General features: G+C 35.2%; 1 non-coding gene across 1 annotated transcript; it reads left to right on the top strand.

Moving 5' to 3' along the window:
* Positions 1 to 10,741: 10,741 nt before the first annotated feature.
* Positions 10,742 to 10,844, top strand: LOC126032792 (small nucleolar RNA U13). The gene has a single exon (XR_007503990.1). It is a non-coding gene; the product is annotated as a small nucleolar RNA U13 (small nucleolar RNA).
* Positions 10,845 to 11,237: the final 393 nt, after the last annotated feature.

The raw sequence follows: 11,237 nt of genomic DNA, 5'->3' as shown, positions 1-11,237 counted from the left end.
CCCATTCTTCTGAGGCCTGAGCCAAATCATTATGCTAAGGGCTTACTTTTGGGTCTCAGCTTAGGTACTTGGATCATACACAGGTAAGTGATCTATACACTGGCCCTGGTTTATTTATTTTTAATTGATTGACGTACTGTGATTACTATTAATATTACTATTAAATACAATTTCATCTAAACGTAATTCCAACACTATACCCATTCTCAGTGTACACACTTTCCTCTCCCCAAATCTCTCTTTTACCTGCATCCTTCAAACTCAGTTCTTTGGATCAATTCTCTTGTGTTGCTTTTGACACTTTGTTGTGACCTGACTTATACTTTAGTTCCTATATATGAGTGAAATCATTTAAAATATCTCTATTTTATTTGATCATTTTTATCATAGTTTTTTTCTTCTGGCTGACTTCACTCCATTGTCTGGCCCCATTCATGTTGTGGCAAATTGTAGCCCTAAGGTACATTTAATTAATTTATTTATTACAATTTTTCTTTATTTAAGAACCATGATTGCATACATAACTATAGTTGGATTTCAGTCATAAAAAGAACACACCCCCTTCACAAGAGCAACCTTCTCACTACCAGTGCCCCCATATTCCTCCTTCCTCACATTTCCCTGGCTGTATTTGAGACAGGTCTTCTACTTCTCTCACTCATTAATATTGTCATGATAGTGTAGTCATCTCTCTAACTAAACTCACACTCTATGTGGTGCTAAGCTGTATTTTTATAATTGCATATTTATTAAATAAAAACTTTAAGCACTATGATTACAAGCATAATTGTAGTTGGGTTTCAGACACAATCAGACACCCCTTTACCAGTGCAACACTACCACCACCAACACTTCCCTTTCCCTTCTTCCCAACCGTTGCATGTATTTGAGACAGGCATTCTATTTTTCTCACTCATTAAGATTGTCCTGATAGAGGCCAGAGCAAGCAATAGGGAGTTTGCCTTGTATGTGCTAACAGAATGGACCACAGTTCAATTCCCTGTGTCCCATATGGTCCTTTAAGCCAGTAGCAATTTCTGAGTGCAAAGCCAGGAGTAACCCCTGAGCGTCACCAGGTATGACACAAAAAGCAAAGACAAACAAACAAAAAAGATTGTCTTGATAATTGTTAGTGTAGTAATTTCCCTAACTGCACTACTACTCTTTGTGGTAACTTCAAATTGTGAGTCGGTCTTTCTGGCCCTCATCTCCATTGTCTCTGGGATTATAACAATAATGGTCTTAATTTCTTTTAAAACCCATAAATCAGTAAGACCATTCTGTGTCTATCTCTCTTCCTTTGACTTATGTCACCCCAGCCTTTTTAAGATATTGTTTGCTTGGAAGATTTTCCTCCAGTCTTTGATTTTTAGTCTATGTTTGTTCTGACTATTCAGGTGTGTTTCTTGTAGGCAGCAGAAGGTTGGATTCATCTTTTTGACCCATTTTGCCACTCTGTGTCTTTTAATTGATGCATTTAGTTCATTGCCTGAGATAGATAATTGTCATGAGATTTAGTGTCATCTTTGTGTAGAAATTTGGTGTGTCTATTGGTCAATCTTGTCTTAAAGTAGATCTTTTACTTTTTTTTAAGGCTGGTTTTGAGTCTGTAACATTTCTGACCTGCTGTTTATCTGTGAAGTTATGTATACTTGCCTCAAACCTAAAAAGTATAAGACTAGGTATTATATACTGTTCCTGGGATGTATTCTTAGAATAATTGATCTTAAATGCCAGTTTTCCCAGTTTTTGGCAAGCTTGGAAGTAGAGAGGCAGAGCAGCCAAGTCTGTCTTGTATTGGATAAATATACCACATATTGGGGAGATAGGTTCAAAAGTTGGAGGTGCTGAGTTTGATCTCTGGCACTTAATGTTCCCTGACACTGTTGGGTACAGTTTTTCCGAGTCAGAGTACTTCAGGCCAGCAAACATGGGCAAGGACCTCCTAAGTACTGTTTGGAACCTCCTTAAATCCCTTCCCATTAAAAACAGTCATATATTTCAAGAGGACAAGATACATTGATTGTACCTCTGAATGTGTTTATGAGAGAACAGTAGCTGATGTCATATTTAAACTGCTTTCTGTGTTTCTCTCCTCCATATTGTTTGCTATTGCTGCTGTGAAGGTCAGTGGACTCTACACAATTGATTATGGTGCTCACACATTGCCTTGTGCAAGTGTTTGGTGATGTTGCATATTGGGGGTCTCCGTGATGCTCAAACATAGGCCCTTTGGGGTCCTGATTAGAAGCTTGTCACAAAATTTCCCACAATTAAATAGGAGCTTTGATACATTTACTGACTAGTATGCATATCTATTTATAAGGGTATTTCCTTAGCAGGGGCTTACCTCAGAGCCAGCAGTTTTCTGGAAGTCACTTTGATGGATTGCTGTAGCTAACTTAAACAGTTGAGATGGGTGCTATTAACAGTGCTTGAGGAATATAGTGTCTTCTTGCTACCATTTTTGTCATGCTAAAAGCAGTCCTCTCACTCTCTGGAGGAGGGGTGACTCAAGTCCCCATCCTGCTTAAGCCTTAGCAGCTGCAACCCATAATTGCTGCTCAACTTCATCGCTTTATTAACCATATCTGCAGAGACATCTGACTCAAAATTCCAGATACGTTAATATTTGGTTTGAGATCTTTAAGGTCTTCTAAGAGTAAAAACAGACAACTCCCTTCCTTCTAACTTCCTTCATTCAGGAAGTTCTGTCAGCCTTAGAAGAGTCCAACTGTCTACTATGTCAACCACAGAACCTGGAATTTTTCAATACTGACACCCCAGTGAGAATGCACCAAATTAGATTTCAATATCATAGAAGCTACCTAAGGTGACCAAACAAAATTGGCAACACAGAATGCTTATTTTATTTATTTATTTATTTATTTATTTATTTATTTATTTATTTATTTATTTATTTATTTATTTTTGGTTTTTGGGTCACACCCGGCAGTGCTCAGGGGTTACTCCTGGCTGTTTGCTCAGAAATAGCTCCTGGCAGGCATGGGGGACCATATGGGACACCGGAATTCGAACCAACCACCTTTGGTCCTGGATGGGCTGCTTGAAAGGCAAACACCACTGTGCTATCTCTCCGGGCCCAACACAGAATGTTTAAATAGCACCACTCAACATAATTGACTTTTAGACAACAATTCAGTGATTCCATTGTGAAATAACAATTCTCACAAATTATCTTTTCTTGCTGGAGGTTTTCTTAAGCAATATAAAGTACATTATTTCATGCCTTCCAAAGGTGAAGGATTTGGGGTGGATGGAAAGCAATAGTGAAAGGATGTTACTCTGGAGGTGAAATTGGTGTTGGAACATGGAATATCAGAAATAAATGTATTATGAGCAGCTATGTAAATTACTGTGTTAAATGAAGAAAAAATGTAAAAAAATTAAATAAATAAAAGCAGCCTGTCAAAATAAATGGGGGCATTTAAATAAAGGAAGTTTTGATCATTTACTATTTTTTCCTGAGATAAGGCTCTTAAAAAGCAGTGTACAATTACATTCTTTATGGAATATGAGTAAACATTAGAGAGCCAGAGAGATATAGTGGTAGGGCATTGACATTGCATGAGACCAACCAGGGTTTGATCTCCTGTACTAAATGTTGTCCCTAAGACTTCCTGGAGTAATTCCTGAGTACAAATCCAGAAAAATCCCCTGAGCAGCACTGGTTGTGCCCCTGGAAAAAATACACAAACCAAATATGACCCAATTTGTTGATGGCAATTCTTTCCATCATAAAGTTGATGGAAAGATTGACTTCCAATAACTCAATATTGTATTGGTAATTGTATTAATATAGTTTCCCCATTATAATAAATCTCTATGTCTAAGGAAAGATTTGTTTCACAATATTCTATGGGCATTCTGGAAATATGAGTAAACTAGCTATTTTATAATATTTCATAAATTATAATATTTTAATTATATTGTATTGTTTTGAATATTTATTTCATTTTATGGTGCTTTAGGATCCACTTGCTATCAGAGATTAAGTATAGAGTCTCGGGGCCGGGCGGTGGCGCTGGAGGTAAGGTGCCTGCCTTGCCTGCGCTAGCCTAGGACGGACCGCGGTTCGATCCCCCGGCGTCCCATATGGTCCCCCAAGCCAGGAGCAACTTCTGAGCGCATAGCCAGGAGTAACCCCTGAGCGTCACAGGGTGTGGCCCAAAAACCAAAAAAAAAAAAAAAAAAAAAAAAGTATAGAGACTTGTTCATGCAAGACACATTTGCTTTACCATTGAGCCCCATCCTGGCTCATTGATATTAATTTTTAAAAGATGAGTTCAGGGCCCGGAGAGATAGCACAGCGGCGTTTGCCTTGCAAGCAGCCGCTCCAGGACCTAAGGTGGTTGGTTGGAATTCCGGTGTCCATTTTGGTCCCCCGTGCCTGCCAGGAGCTATTTCTGAGCAGCCAGCCAGGAGTAACCCCTGAGCACCGCCGGATGTGGCCCAAAAAACAAAAACAAAAAAAGAAAAAAAAAAGATGAGTTCAACATTTCTTTCTTTTTTTTTTAAGTACCTCGATGACAAAATTGTTTATTGTTGGGTTTTACTCACAGAATGTACAACACTCTTCACTAGTGAAACTTTCCCACAGCTAATGTCTCTCATTTCCCTCCCACTCTCCATTTAACTTGTCACATTACAAATTCTAAGACATCATAGATTAAATAGTTTTACTAGTAAGTGTAAAACCTGTTTAATTTGAAGTGATAAGTTATGTGCCCTATACATGGCCTCTGACTTTTAATTTATTGCACAGTAGGTGTAAATGAACATAACACAGCTCAGCTTTTATGAGGACTATAACTAGATTGTGCCTACGACTGTCTTGCAGAAAACAGTGGAGAAATATCTCTGCTAAGAATCCATCCAATTGCACCTGGCCCCAAAACAAACACTTCCTTTTTGGATGGGACAAGCTTTTCAATTTTCACTTGGTAGCATTTTTAAGAGAAGTGCTAAGGAAGTTAAAAAATTTCAGGTAAGAAATTATTTACTTTTTACACTGTTAATACCAGGGAAGATTATTTTAACCACTAACACTTGAAAAATGTGAATTTGGGGAAGATATTAGTATAGAGCTGGTAAACACCTCCAAGTTATTTATGGGCTACAAATGCTTAACTATTAACAAATATAGTTTGAAAAAGCAACACAAATGGAAGAATGTTTTCTAAATGTATTATCATTAAAATTTAGTTTGAAATATTTTTAATAATTATTTATGATAGTTTCAGCACTCTTACAAGTATGAAAATTAGATTATATAGTTATGCCTCTATTACAATGAATGTGACAAAGTCCATTGCATTAATTCCATAATTGCATATAAAACAAAAATTCAGTGACTATACAACCGAGGTAAGTCCTTCCAAAGTAAAAAATAACATGGGAGAATATATGATCAAATTTTCCATTGTGATGAATAATTGCAGATAAAATAGTGTTCATTTTGAAGATGGATATTTTATACTTTATAAAAATGCTGAGATTGTGGGAAAATATTCTTACACACTATCCATGGGATATCAGTGTGAACTTTAAGGAAAAAATATTTTTCTTATATAAGGTATATTAGGTTTGCAATTATAAATTTTGTATAAAATAATACATTTACATAAATATATATATATCTGTGCATGTCTTTTGCATTTTTGTATGAGCCTTCCCAGATTTTTATGAAGACCAAAAATATTAACTTCTACTTCTCAAAAAGTGTTTTTATTGAGAGTTGTAATAGAGAAATATATTTATTTTAAGTTTTCTTCTTGCACCTTATAATTCTAAAAATTACTATGTGACTATGTCATCTTTATGATAAGTCGTTGTACTAAATATTAGAAATAATTTTTATATATTATTTATTGATAAGTTATAAAAACATTAATTTATAGCTATGAAGAAGCAGTAATATATCTTAATATTTTTGAATACTCTGATAAATTATAAATAATAATAATAAATCATATTTGCTAATTTTTGTTCTATTTATTTATAATTTTTTTGATTCATCTGCAATTGGGTAAGTAGATATTTAAATTTTTGGCTCTAATTTTGCTTTTTTTGTTTGACTTCGTATTTCATTTAGATTTTTAGGATACTAATCACTTGCCTTGAGCTTTTCCTTAAAGTAATAGACTTACCAGTAATGTCTTAGTAAGTTATAAGCAAAATTAGTGGAAACGCTTTCATATTTTCCCATTGTGTTATGTTGTTTAAAATAAATATCATAAAAACTTCTGGGAAATTCCATTGTGGATTAATACTCATTAATATAACAGAGTTAGGAAAGGATAGGTAGACTCACTGAGAGTTCTGTGGAAGCTGGCGGGCTTGAAAATAGATGCTCCTGGCTTTCTTCATAAAATGCAGTTTCTGGAGATAGATTCTATATATGATTAAATAGACAAGTTTTCTCAGAAATTTCTCAACCCTAGATAGTTCCTTTGTTATTGTTTAAAATGCATGGATATTTTGATAAACATATAGGAGAAAGTACTTGTTTTATACATTAAAAATTTAGTTATTTAAAAATAATTGACTTTTATGTAATGGATATTTTAGAAAGTATTAAAAATAAAGATGAAAATATCAATCCATCTACAGTAATGCATTCACAGATTTCACTTTCCAGAGTAAATGTTAAATATTAAATTGCTGCACAGTATCTTAGTACATTTATTGTTTCTAATATTTTTATTTAAAGAAAATGCATCACATAGTTGACATAACTGATCATAATATATTTGTTACAAGATGATGGAAAGCAAAGTTATTAAAAAATAGAAAATAAAAAGGAAAACTAAGAAAAATAAAATGGAAGAGAAGAATAAAGAAGAAAATGTTCAGTATTTGTGAAAATTATTGTATCTTCAATAAAGTCATTAATACAATAACAGGTTTAGTAAGCTCTTTTTTTCAAGATAAGAGATTAAAAATACAACAAAAAGGTGTGTAAGTGGCAGTTCTTGTTGCTTGCATAGACATAACAAAATATGGAAGAAATGGAAAGTAAAAGTCTTTGGCCTAAAAATAGAGAGACCTTACTCATGATGTATATGATATGATGTACACATATGACAGGGAGGAAGGACAATATACAACACAGACATTATATATTACAGATGAACATTAGACAAACATTGAGATGGCCAACACATACATTTATGTGCACAGATAGACAGACACTGAGGATTGATCCATAAGTTACAGTTGAAAAGCTGACCCAGGTTAAATGGGACAGAATACTTAAAAAAATATAAAGTTGGAAAGTCAGATGAAAAGGTTTTCCATTTCTAGGCCAATCTTGATTGGTGAGGGTAAACTTTACTGAATAAAGGTTTTGTGGATTAAATTGTACATAGAGCATTTTTTTTAAAAACAATCATGATTTTTTTTTTTTTTTTTTGGTTTTTGGGCCACACCCTGTGACGCTCAGGGGTTACTCCTGGCTATGCGCTCAGAAGTTGCTCCTGGCTTCTTGGGGGACCATATGGGACGCCGGGGGATCGAACCGCGGTCCGTCCTAGGCTAGCGCAGGCAAGGCAGGCACCTTACCTCCAGCGCCACCGCCCGGCCCAACAATCATGATTTTTAAGTCTAGAAAATAAGTGAAATAGTAATGAGCACTGTAAGAGGAGTCCACACCATAAAATATCATCTAGTGGGTCTTGAGCATTCAGTTTTCTTTCCAAAAATGATCTAAAATTATGAGTATTATGATATAATGGTAAACAACCTACAATTAAAAACAGATTACAATAACATATGCAACGAATGAGCTCTGTAATAGAAGTTCATGACATGCAGCCGCGTATTTCATTGCTATCTGTGGATATAAACATTGGATATATTAGCAGGCATAATCAAGTAGAAAAAGAATAGATTAAAAATTTTGTTGTGACTTTATCATAATGAGCCCTGTCTTCTGAGTCTAATATAGTATAGCATTACAATGTGGAACTGGGTTGACCAAACTATATCTCTAAGTACTACTGTGGAAAAAAGTGCAAAGAGTTATTATATACATAGTACAATTAAGATATTAAAACTACTTATAGCAAGCACTGTAGCGGGAGTCCATGGCTTTACAATGCATTCTGTACCCGTTTCTGTGGATAAAAGTATTAGAACATTATTATAGATATCTATAATAATAAACATCAATTGATTGGACACCTGCTCAATCTAAACAGCTGAATCCATTCTTGATATGAGAGTTCAATCCATTGACATTTAAGAAAATTATTAATAGAACAGACTGTTGCGCCATTGTATTGTTTAAGATTGTTGTTACATTGGGGATTTGGTTTGTGTAATTGTTCTTTGAGTAGCTCATTTAGGGTTGATTCAGTTAGCACAAATATTGCGAGTTCTTTATTGACTGAGAGTGTTTTTAACTCTCCCTTTCATGTAAATGACAGTTTCGCTGGGTAATGGACTCTAGGTTGAAAGTTTCTTTCATTCAATAGTTTGAATATGTCATTCCACTCTTCTCTTAGATTGTTTCAAATGGAAGATCTGCTTTGATTCTTATGTTGTTTCTTTTATACTTGAGGTTTTTTCTCTCCTTACTGCTTTAAAGAGTTGATCTCTCTTTGGTTTTTGCTATTTGGATTACCAAATATCTTGGTGTTGTTCTGTTAGGGTCTATTTTATTTGGCACTCTTTTTTGCCTCTTGGATTTGTAGAGAAACCTCTTTCTCAAGGGTAGAAAGTTCTCTGCTATTACCTCCCTCACTACTTGCTCTTCCCCTTTCCCATTTTTTCCCCTTTCTGGAACTCTATAATTCAAAGATTATTTCTCCTGTCTTTGTTCATTAAGTATCTTATATTTTCTTCCAGGGTTTTTTCTCTCCTTTCTTTTTTTTTTTTTCCTTCTTTTTCGTAGAGACAGATGTAGGGCCAAGGGAATGGGTGAGAGGAATGGGGTATAGAGGGCAGAGGAAGAGGAGATGGAAAAAGAGAGAAGGGATGAGGGGGACAGGAAGGAGGGGTGAGGGATAGACAGATCGATGATGGGATGCAGGGGAGAAGGGAAGAAGAAGAGGGGCTGGCAGAGCAGTACAGACTTCTTAATCCCAGCTGGCTTGTACAAGTTCATCTATATGATTCTTGACCTGTGTAATTCTACTATTATGGCTTGCTAACATGTTTTTAGTTCCTACAATTTCATTTTTATGTATTCTCTCATCTTATTAAAGAGTTCTTTGAGTTGGTTGAATTGTTCATCTATAGATTTCTTAATTTCACAGGCTAATGACTCTTTGATTTTCATGGCTAAACCATTAAGTGTTTATTTTAGATCCTCACCTATAAGGTTCAGGTCTTTAGGTAAACTTAGAGATTTGGCAAATTTTCTTTCTGTATCTTCCACAGTAGATGTCTTCTTTAGCTTCCCCAATGAACTTTGCAATTAGTGGTTTGGAATGCTGGATTTCTCAGGCTGTAGAAAGAACTGCTATATCTAATCTGCCAGGAAGTCTCTGATATAAATTGAAATGACCAGTCACATGGTTTGGGAAAATAAGGACTGATGGGAAGGAAGGATGCTAGGATAGACCCCAAAATACAGTCCTGTTTGCGTTTGGTGTAAGGGATTAAGGAGTGAGGTTCTCTATTCCCTCCCCGGCACCAACCTGGCTGGCCCTAAAGGACAGATAAACAGTGATGACCCTGGAACCCAGAAGGAGACTGAAGAAAGGTTGGAGAGGAGATGAGGCCCCTTATGTTCGATATTGGTAGAGGAGATTAGGACTGGAGCCTCCGTGTTGCCACCCAGACAGACCTTCCATTTAAAAATATAATGGAAATTCCTGAACACAGACCCAAAAGTAAGCACTAAGCATTGTTGTATATGGCCCGAAATAAAACAATTAAAAACAAAAGCAATCAACAAAACATACAACAAAACGGTTGTACCTCTGTAGTATGGACATCCCTTAAAATAATAAAATACAAACTACTATATAATACAGCAATTCTATTCTAGGAACTTATTCAAAGGATATGAGAATAATAATTCAAAAGGATATTTTAATATTTGAATTCATAGCAGCTTTAGTCACATTAGTTGAAATATAAAATCAACCTAAGATCCCTTCAATAGATGACTGAATAGGGCTGGAGCAATAATAGTACAGCAGGTAGGGTATTTGCTTTGCACACAGTGGACCCGGGTTTGATCTCTGGCATTTTATATGATCCCCCAAGCACTACCTTACATGATCATTGAGTGCAGAGCAGGGAGTAAACCCTGAGCTCTTCTGGGTTGCCTCCCCAAAACACCCCCAAGCTAAACATTTGAATACAGGTTTTATGTTTGGGGCCAGAGTGATAATATAGTTGGGAGGACACTTGCTTTGCACATTGGCTGATCTGGGTTTGATTCCTGACATCTGATATAGTCCTCTTGCCTTCTGGAGTGATTCTTTTTTTCTAATTAAATAATTTTTATTTTGACCTAGAACAGAGCCAGAAGTAAGCCCTGATTAGTACTGGAAATAGCTCAAAAACAAAAGCAGAGATTCTATGTTACATAAAATTGACAGAATATGATTCTGCCATAAAAATATGCAATTTTTCTATTTGGTACACAATGGAAATAACTTGAAGTAATTAGGCTAATAAAAATGAATAAAAATAAAAACAAAGTAGTTTTACCCATATGTGAATTATAAATAAATAAAATACAGTGGCAAAAACAAAAATGAAGATCCTTTTCCGTTTCATAAGCATGATGATCGGGTTTTCACATGGCTGTGTGAGATTGCCTCCCTTAAACCTTGTTACGATGTCGGCACATGACCCTTCTGACATTAATAAAAAAAAAACAAAAAAACAAACTCCCAGACTTTGTAAAAACTATGGTGGTTACTAGAGGGAGAGGGGATAGTGTAAGTAGGGGAAATGGGGAGAGGTCTTTCAGAGGGTGGTGATATGTGTCATAATATGTACATATAAAGGTATAGACTACACCTACTCAAAAAACTTTGTAATATTGTAAACAAATCAACTATAAAGAGAAACAACTATATTCTATAAATTATCATATAGTCTTATGGTTTAATACCATCATATGAATTTCTTTTTAAATTATGATTTTCTATTCATGTATATTTTTAATTTTTTGCACAATGATTTATAATTTTGTAATACTGTCAGTAGATAGTGTTGTATATGAAAGGAATTCATGAATACAGCATTTACCA

This window comes from Suncus etruscus, chromosome 16 (assembly GCF_024139225.1).
Source record: "Suncus etruscus isolate mSunEtr1 chromosome 16, mSunEtr1.pri.cur, whole genome shotgun sequence".
Taxonomy (NCBI): domain Eukaryota; kingdom Metazoa; phylum Chordata; class Mammalia; order Eulipotyphla; family Soricidae; genus Suncus; species Suncus etruscus.
This window is presented reverse-complemented; position numbering and strand designations above follow the sequence as displayed.